Genomic DNA, 9,949 nt, shown 5'->3' on the forward strand with positions numbered 1-9,949 from the left:
AATCATGTAATGTGTTGGCATGCCGGCTCTGGCACCGGCATGCATGTAGGTTATTTTATGGTCCAGCAAACTTTTTTTTTTTCTCTCTTCTCGCCTTATCCTTCGCTCTTGCACTTCAACCCAGTTGCTATTTTCTGCAGTACACGTTAGGGCAAATTAGCAGTGCGAGGCCACCAGGTTCAACAGGCCTCCTCCTCCTCCTCACTGATATGCAAGACGCATGTTCAAGACACTCTGCGTAATTTCCCGTCTTTCATCTGTGGAGAGTTGTGTAAGTCGTCACGGCTGAACCTGGTGTGACCAAGCCTAGAGGCATTTGAAACACTTTTTTTTTATTATTATTATCTGCCCTGTGTAATTACCAATCAGAATTCTGTTTGATGTTGTGCACGGATATTTATCTCATGACATAACATTTAGAGGAGCCATTTTTGAAAGGCAACTTCAGTCATCATCATTAACCCAATTAGCTTTTTCATGCATTTTGTGTGTGAGAGTGCTTGACAGATTGTGTGTGTGTGTGTGTGTGTGTGTGTGGGTGGGTGGGTGGTTTGCGGGCTGTACGAGCTGGATGTGTTTACGTCTGTTTGCCATGTACAGGCTATGCTTAAATGTGTTGTCTGTGTGTGTGTGTATGTGCATGAGTGTGTGTGTATGTGTGTGTGTGTGTGTATGTGTGTGATGTTGTGCGCTCCAGCTGGATGCCTGCTGTCTCCGCTCCTGCTCGTCACCTGATCTTTGTTGGCCGTGTTCTTTCAGTCCGCAGAATCCAGCTTTTATCTCCACACACACACACACTCACACACACACACACACACACACGTACACCTCCCCGTGATGTCATTGATTCCGGGCTCCATGGCAACAGTGAGCGAGGAAGCGAGAGGAGGGAGAAGGAAACAGAGAGATATTCTTTTAGACTGGCGTTGCCTTCAGCGGAGGGGATGAAGTTGTTATAAATAGCTCCTGATGTTTCTAGGTGTCCGGGTGGGTGCTGGGTGGGTGCTGGGTGGGGAGGGGGGGCGAGACAGGGTCGAGGTATTTCATAGGGAACATTGTGTCTTTGTCAAGTGGCAATCTCAGCGCTCTCAGGGCAATCAAAGAATGACGCCAGTCGTCCGTGGCCTTTAGAGAGGCTGTTTGTCAGGAATAGGCATGTTATTTCAGGGCTCTATCAATGCGGTAGGTTGAGCAGAAAGCAGAAAGAAAGTGCTGTCGGTGAAATAAAAAAGTGCTTAGGACTAAAAATGTCCCGCAGCTGGCATGGGCTCCGCTCGGCTCCGTTCAATTGATACGTTTCTCTTTCTTGTCTGTGCTCGATTATTCCGTTTTTATCCATGTGATTAGTTTAATTCCTTCCAGCGCTCTAATTTGTTCTGCCTCGTCCTTGGTTTCTCTGATCCTGCTGCTGCCCGTGTTAAATTCAGTGTGGATTCTGTCTCAAAGAATTCCTTTCTGCACTATAGTTCGGTAGGCAGTTCATGTATGTGTGTGTGTGTGTGTGTGTGTGTGTGTGTGTAATTGTGTATGCCTGTGTTGTATGTTTATATGAAATGAAGCCTGTCCTCACACAAGCCTTGTTTAATAACTAGTAAAGGCCCAACTGAGTTCGGAGTTGAGTTTCAAAGCTCTCTCTCCCTCTCTCTCTCCCCCTCTCTCTCTCTCTCTCTCTCTCCTCCCTCCACAGTCTGAACAATAGTCCAGTGAGAGCAGCACTGCGGGCTTTGATGAGGACTGTTTGGGATTAAACAGCCCATTTCCACCCTCTTAACATTCCTGTGTGCCCACTGCTGAGGAGCACCAGTGGTCCAGCCAGTCACATGAGCTTCCACCAGTATGGCCGACGACTCCAGTTACAGTAGTGACACATTTCCCCCCCGGTACTGAGGAGTGTAACTGTACTATTTCATTTTCAAATTACGGAGAAGTACTGAGTTATTCTGATTTATGAAGGTAAGAGAGGATGTGCGTGTAACGGAAAAGTAATATAAAGAGTAGTGTAACATATTCCTGCTCTCGGGGAGTGATACGTTTTGAAATGAGTAATAATAGTAGTAGAGTTTTTTGAGCCAAACAAGGTCAGTGGCCTTTGTGTTCATTGCAGAGGGATGCAGGCCTTGTCCACATCAGAGTTAAGATAATTCCTGTCATGTTCCTATGCGACTCTGCTGTCTCTGCTGTCTCCCCCCCCCCCCAACACACACACACACACACACACACACCCTCCCCCCGCTGACTCAGTCTGTCCGTGGGCAGGCTTCTGCTGCTTTTCCCTGTGAATGAATCACTCCTTCGCAGGATCACGGCACAAATTATTGTTTTGTCCTACTTTTTCACAATCGGGACAAACACGCAAACCTCCATTCATTTGCATGCCAATCGTCACTCCAGCGTGGCGACGCCTTCTCGCAGCGTTATCCGCTCTGTCCACCTGCACCGGGTCAGTGGAACAGAGGCACCCACTCAAATGTGCATAAATGCATCTACGTACAGTAGATATATGCTAATGGCAGCGCCGGTGCTTTCAGCTGAATACATGTTGTCATCTGTATTCATCAGCTCGTGATGTGGGGCATAAAGAGATATAGTTGTTAATGGAATGGGGAAGTGGGGGGGAGGGGCATGCAAGGTTCAGGCCAGCACTCATCTATATTTAATCCAGTAATTGGTCATTTAGAGGCACTTCCACTGGAATCCAATGCCTAATTACAAAGGGAAAAAATCTCCTAGGCAAAGCACAAAATCAATAGGAACCGTAATTATCAGCCTCTCTCTCTTTCTCTCTGTCTTTCTGTAACATTTTAGTTGCCACATCTGTGTTGTGCCAGAAAATTGGGTTTAATTATTCATCACTCTATGATTGCCCACCCGCACGCCCACACACCCAACACCCATCACCCCACCCCACCCACACACACACACACGCACGCACACTGCCTCAGCTCTGTATCCGGAAATTGCTGTCAGGGGCGTCGGGCCGAAGCAGTCTGTGGTCTGGGAGGGAGGAGGGGAGGGAGGAGGAGGGGTGGGGTGGGGTGGTGGGGGGGCGCTGACTGTCAACAGTAAACAGTGCCAGAGTGAATGCACCATGCCCGCTGTCCACTTAATGGCTTTATGTGGTGCCACAGCACATTAGCAGGCTGCACTGCAAAAACACCCATCTTAACCAGTCATGTAATCTGCCTCCGAGGCTTCACATCGCTCCTCTCTGAGAACAAGGGGGAAGTCCTGCCAAAGGGATCAGATCATTTCACTTGTTTCCAATGCAAATGAACTCGTTTCAAAAACTTTCTTGGCTCAAGCGTTGTTTTACCTACAAGTGAAGTGAGCCATGTACATTCTGCCTTGTTTTCAGATACTTCCACTTCTAGAAAATCCCTCAAACAAGTGAAACTACACTGGAAACAAGTGGGAATTTCCTCACTTGGGCGGAGTTCTTCACTTGTTTTTAGAAGAAAAAAAGATTATAGGACTGAATATGAGACTATATGACTTGAATGAATTGAGATGGATATGTATGGAGTGTATAGAAAGGGGAGTACAGCAGGGTTGGCTAGTGTTCTGTCCTAAATCTAATGTGTAACAGTTTGGTAATGGACGCTGTGTCATATTTCTGGCTCATGCAGCACCAGACTCAACAATGGCTTCCTTCCTCATAGCTCCCTCTAGAGATCGTCCTGCTGCACTGCATCTGTGCAAATTACGACGTCACACTGTGGCTCCCAATTAGTGCAGTCTCCCTGAGCAATAACATCACAACTGTAGCGACATCATGGGGGCGTTCACATTCTGTTGGATTGCACTATGGTGACCTCCTACATTCGCAATTGCCGGAAGACGCATCTCTGCAACCAGTGATGTAACACCTCAATGTTGACACATCTCCGATTGATGTTTCCCGCAACCGTGACTCAACCCCCACCCACCACTCACAGATAATCTCATCTGTGACTAAACAGTGTAGCAGAGATTATATGTGTCCGTGGGGGTTTGTATGTGTGTGTGTGCCTATGTCTGTCCCATACAGCAAAAAAACAAACGAACTTGTCATTCTTCGCAAATCTGTTTCCCTTGTTCAGAGTTAATCTTATCTGTTGTCCCTAAATTATTCATCCATCTTCATCAAACACCCAGTCGTTTCCTCTGAATTCTGACATTTTCTAGATTACAGCAATTCTTTTTTTCTGAGTCGAAAGCATTTTTACGATCCTGTGAGCCCAGAAAAGGTTGGAAATTGACCCAAAAGACGAGCCATTATGTTTCAGTTTCAAAGGAGGTAAAGATCAGATTCATTTATACACCTGAAAAACACATACACACACATACACACACACACACACTTGAGAGATACTTGGTACTCAGACACTAAGCAGGGTCAAAACAGGAGAAAGCTAACCAAGGGGAAAAAAGAAGAAAGTGTCATGGGTCTGCATAAAAAGAAAATTCTGCAAAAGCCATTTGAAGGATGTCTAATCAAACTGCAAACGATGCTGGTATAAATAGTCTGAGTTGCAAGTGTGTTATTTGACTGGAAGAGCCGTAAAACCTCATTAACACACTTGACACCATAACCTTACCTGGAATAATTTCTGAGGCTTTTTTGTTTTTGTTTTTGTTTTTGAAGAGGGAAGTAAGCTATTTATAGAACCTGATGAGGTGTGTAAAATGTATTCGGGCTCGTCTTGTTTTAGATGTTTTCCTCTGCATCCGGGCGAAGGTCTGAGGAGGAAAACGACTTCAAAAAGTGGATTTTTGGAATTTGGAAGCCTTATGGTGTGAGCGCAAAATTAATCCTCAAACAGCTGCCATCCAGCGTTTCACCAAAAAATAAAGAACAAAAAGATGATGGCTCCAAAACAGGCCGGCTAAACGCTCTGCCGAGCAATTAACCTGTAGCGTTGCTTCGTCCCATGTGGGAGGGAGAGAACTCACAATTAGGGAATATGACTCAAACCCTTACATAAAAATGACTACTGAAGCGGAAACTTGTTTGAAAAAAGCCCCTTTTTTAGTGAATTTGGTGAATGTTTGTGATGCTTATGACATCCTACTCTTGGTATTTTGCCTTGCAATCCATCATATGGTTAGGGGAGGAATGGCATAACAGTCCGGATAACATAATGATAACAGGTATCAGTTTATTATTCATATCCTCTTGAGAAAACTAATTCAGCATATCTACACTCCCATCACCTTCACTAATGAAAATTAGGCTACTAAACCCCACTATAACTGCAGTTTTTCATCCTGCCAGTGACTAATACAAAGTTCCATTAAACTCCCTTTCCTGGAAAACAGAGCATTGATTCATCATCCTTTATAGACTTTCTGCTTTGTTTACTCATTCCTGCAGGTTGAAATCCTCTTCTTCCACATATGAGGAGACTGAAGAGGATGTTTTGGACCCGATGAAGGTGATCTGGGTTCTTGGAGGTTGGCCTAATCATGTACAGGGTCAGGGTGGAGTGCAGCTGTGGTAATCTGCTGATGGCTATTTAAAGCCTGCTGGCATTACCCGGCTCTCCGTGTGATGACGATAAAGACCCCGTGTTGCTGTGGAAACAGCACATCAACCAAGGACATGTGTGGTTGGCATCCATCAGAGGATGCGTCTGTGTGTGTGTGTGTGTGTGTGTGTGTTCTCGAAGCCCACTCCACCTGCTTTCCCACAGTATCATTTCATCACAGTGAAAGCAGGCCCCGGCCAATCGCGTTTTCCGAGGCTCAGCGTGCTTCAGAGCAGAGAAAAGAGGCAGGGGAAACGAACAGATGTCCCCTTGAAGTAGAACACTGTTTTTTGATGTTCCACCATTTAAGCTGCTAGATTTTTCCCAGAAACCCCCTCAGTGGGTCCTCGGGTTTGGACGAGCGGTTTTGCCCGTATAAGCGGGGTCAGCCCGTGAAACGAAATCAGCGAGTCAATATTCTGAAATCAATATGTCATCTGTGGCTCTCGTCCCGCTGTGCAGCAGCAGTGTGGTTCCACCCAGCGAGGGCCGAATGTGTGTGAGACACAGCGAGTGAGAGACTAAGTGACTGATTGAATAAGTGAGGAGTGGGAAATAGAGTTTGCTTCTGACTGCCTGCTATATCTCTCTCTCTCTCTCTCTCTCTCTCTCTGTGTCTGTCTGTCTGTGTGTGTGAGGATGTCAGATAAGCTGCAGCATAAGCCATCGATCTGTGCTGTGGGGTATGTTTGTTTTACTCCCCCCTCCCTCCCTCCCTCCCTCCCTCCCTCCCTCCCTCCCCGCAACGCCCCGCTGTTTGCCCACAGAGGGGGATCATGCCTGCTGTAGCATAATCAAAACCGCCGCCTCCCACTCCCGAACGATCGCCCTTGAATCTTGTCAGACAGAGAAACTCATTGCAAGTCATATCACAGGTTTTGTGGGTGGGGGCGGGGTTTGCGGGCCTGAGTTATTAGTTATTTTGCCGCGCTGTGCACATCTGAGGAAACAGGAATTAAATTCTGCTACGTCCCATTTTCTGACGCACGCCAGTAATTAGGGAGGCATAAGTGGATTAAGCTGTGGCCGGCCCGGGGCGGTGATATGGCTGTGAAATGTATCTTCAATCAGTCGGCTGATAGGTCGATCACCGGGACGCTGTGAGGAGGTTAGGGATCAATAGGAGAAACTAACTAAGGCGTGAATCGCAGGCAGAGGTGAGGAGAAGCTTCTGGATCGATATGGCAGTCACTCAGCTACGGCCTGCAGCCCTTCACCATGTCAATGATGAATTCTATGTGTACTGTAGTGTGTGCGTGTGTGTGTGTGTGTGTGTGTGTGTATGTGTGTTTCTAACCTTTGTTTATCCAGGGAAAGCTGACTGAGTTCGCATGATCTTTTCCAGCAACGTCCTGTTTCATATTTATACAGTGAAATGGAAGAATATCAGTGAGCGGTGAATTTGAAGCTCCCAGCTAATATTTATACAGTCACACACACACACACACACACTCACACCTGGCAGCTCCACATGGGCAGCTGGGGGTTCGGTGCCTTGCTCAAGGGCACATCAGCAGGTGTGTATGTATGTGTGTGTGTGTGTGTGTGTGTGTGGATTCAAACCGGCAATCTTCAGGTCAAAAGCCCACTTATCTAATCTCTAAACCACTGCCGTGTGTCTGTGAATTTATGTGCGTGTGTGTGTGTGTGTGTGTGTGTGTGTGTGTGTGTGTGTGTGTGCAACTCCTACTTATTGGTTTTCGCTGTGTTGTGTGTGTTTGTTTCTCCCCCTGCTACAGATTACAGAAGCAGTCACAGGGGGTCACTCTGCATCACAAGTTCCTTCCTGGCACTCCACTGGACTTTTCCACCAGCAGATGGCAGCATGGCTGCTTCGCTCCTCTGGAGGCGCTGGAGGAATTTCTACCGGAGCAGAAAACACATCAATCCCCTGAAACTTCCTCTTGTTAGCCTTTGAATCATTAATTTATAGGATTCTGGGAGTCTGTCTGTTTTTCGGCTTTGAAGAGAATAAGTTTGGGAGGCAGCGTTTGGGCATCAGTCAATTTCAAACTCGAGGATGCCCAGTGCCCATGTTCAAACCTTAAAGGCAACAGGTTTAACATCCAGCAGCACAGATCTTACAGCAGAACAGACACAGAGTGAATTGATTTCCTCTGCTGAGTTTCCAGTACTTAGAGGTCGTGTCTTAGGGAGGAAGAGGTTAAAACCTCCGTCTGGCCGACAGTGTGTGTTGGTTTAGCTGCCAGCCTGCTAGTTGACAGTGTTTTTCATGCTTCAGCGGAGCGAGAAGAGAACATGCGTTCTCCTCATCGGAGGAGCTCGCTCACACACTCGCCCATTATCTGACACACAAACACACAACAGAAGTCAATGACATGCCAAACTCACACTAATGCGCAGCGAGACCAGTTTGCTGCTCCCTGCACTCAGAACACACACTTTGTTGTTTGGGTAATGCTTCATTTTATAATCCGCCTTAGGCTGTAATGACTTTGTGATAAGTGGGAGCAACTTGTGTAAATAATATGGATTGCCCTCTGGAAGCAATTTAGACACTGCAGTGCCTCTCTGCTCTCTTTCTGCAGCAGAAAGTAATATGGGGTGAGTGAGGGGTGGAGGTTGCCAGTTTGAAACCCAGGACCGGGTGGGGATTGGGAATGAGTGGATGAACGCTCTCCCCTCCTGCAGCAACTACCATGGAGGCGCTCTTGAGCAAGGTGCTTAACCCCTAAACTGCTCCAGTGTGGTGATACTGTGCAGCTCCTAGGTGTGAAGGAGTGTAAATGTATAGAAAAGATCATATGTGCTCAACAAAACCTTTCCTGGATAAGTAAAAGTTTACATTCCCTGCTAAAGAACTCCCTGCTAAACCTCTACACTTCCTAACTTCATGCACATTGGGTATGAAAAGAATGGTTCATATACTCTATAATCTTCCAATGTAAGAATGAGCCCAGTGTGAACTACAGTAGCTGGGAGCGAGACCACGCGACCACGCGACCACGATAAAGATCAGTAATGAGTTTCAGAGAGGGACAAAGAGTTTTCAAGAGCAGGGGTGAGCAGGGTGGGAGATGGAAGAAAAATGGATACGGAGACGATAGCGTTGCAAAGTTCCACCTCTCCTCGTGGCCCGGGATGAGGATCGTTCATCCAATCCTATCAGCGCAGGCCACTCCAAAGTCGGATTGAGCCGCGGCTCTGATACTGATTCTCTCTGTGACTCTCCATAATCTCTGTGGATTACAGAGCCGCGCCTCGCTCGGATGAACCGCTGGCTGTTTCTCCTGGGGAGGCGAGGGAAGAGGCAGCCTGAGATTTAGAAGTATTTGTAGATGGTTGATGTACACAAGCTCTTGATGCCTATTTGCATTATTCACAAGTGCAAATTACTTATTTAATCCGGCATATATGTAAAATGTTTGATATATTTGCATATCATGCATATTCCAATTCATTTTTTCTTTATCTCAGTCTGTTATTTTGCACACCCTCCTACATTACTGCTGTTTCCATTCATGTAATTCTACTTAATACATTCCACTGTTGTAATCATTGGTTCTGTTATCTTTAAATGCCCCCCACTGACTCTATTCTTTTTTTATGTTTTATTTCAATGCTGTATCCTATTACTGTTGGCTGCAATAATTGGGTGAGATTATTCCACTTGTTTCCAATGCAGTTTGACAGTAATTTTTTAGACACAAGTGTCAGTATTTTGAAGCAAGGCAGAAAAAGAGAACGAAAATAACACTTGATTCAAGAAAATTAAAAAGTTAATTTGCATTGCTTTTAGAAAAATGAGATCTTAAGACTATATTAAATGATAAAGATGGATATTTTTTTGCAGTGTAGATAGCTAGGGTCAAGATTGCATAAAGTCTACCATTTCCTCTGTTATTTCTTGTCTCTTGGAGTGTTATAGGGGCCCTCTAGAGGCCCACTGCTCGAACACTAAACCTGACCCACTTGGCTCCCAACTACCAAGAGCACTACCTTGATTGCACCATCAAACAAGAAAAAACGATCAATTTCAATTCATCATGACTGTGTTCTCCTGCTTCAGGAGAATAAGTCACGCTCCCCACACACCTCTTCTAGCTGGTAGATGCTAGATTGGTGTAAAAACAAAATAAAATATTCCGAGCCTGACAAATGAGTAGTTTGCCTCCGAGTGCAATGTCAGGAATATTTATTTTCCAGGTTAATGAAAGAAGAAAATTGAGCTTGGAGCTTCCGATGGCAGGGGTAAAGGAATTCATCTCAATTCAGTCATCAGTATGTATAAAATGGTGTGGATTTAGCTTGTGACAGATGAGCGATGGGTAGAGGTGGAGGGTGTGTGTCTGTGTGTGTGTGTGTGTGTGTGTGTGTGTGTGTGTGTGTGTGTGTGTGTGTGTAACCTAATTACCAAGGCACATCAAACAGTATCACAAGATAGTGCAAAACAAGATTGGCCCAGAGTAATAATTCTCCCT

Source organism: Centroberyx gerrardi, chromosome 24 (genome assembly GCF_048128805.1).
Source record: "Centroberyx gerrardi isolate f3 chromosome 24, fCenGer3.hap1.cur.20231027, whole genome shotgun sequence".
In the NCBI taxonomy this organism is placed as follows: Eukaryota; Metazoa; Chordata; class Actinopteri; order Beryciformes; family Berycidae; genus Centroberyx; species Centroberyx gerrardi.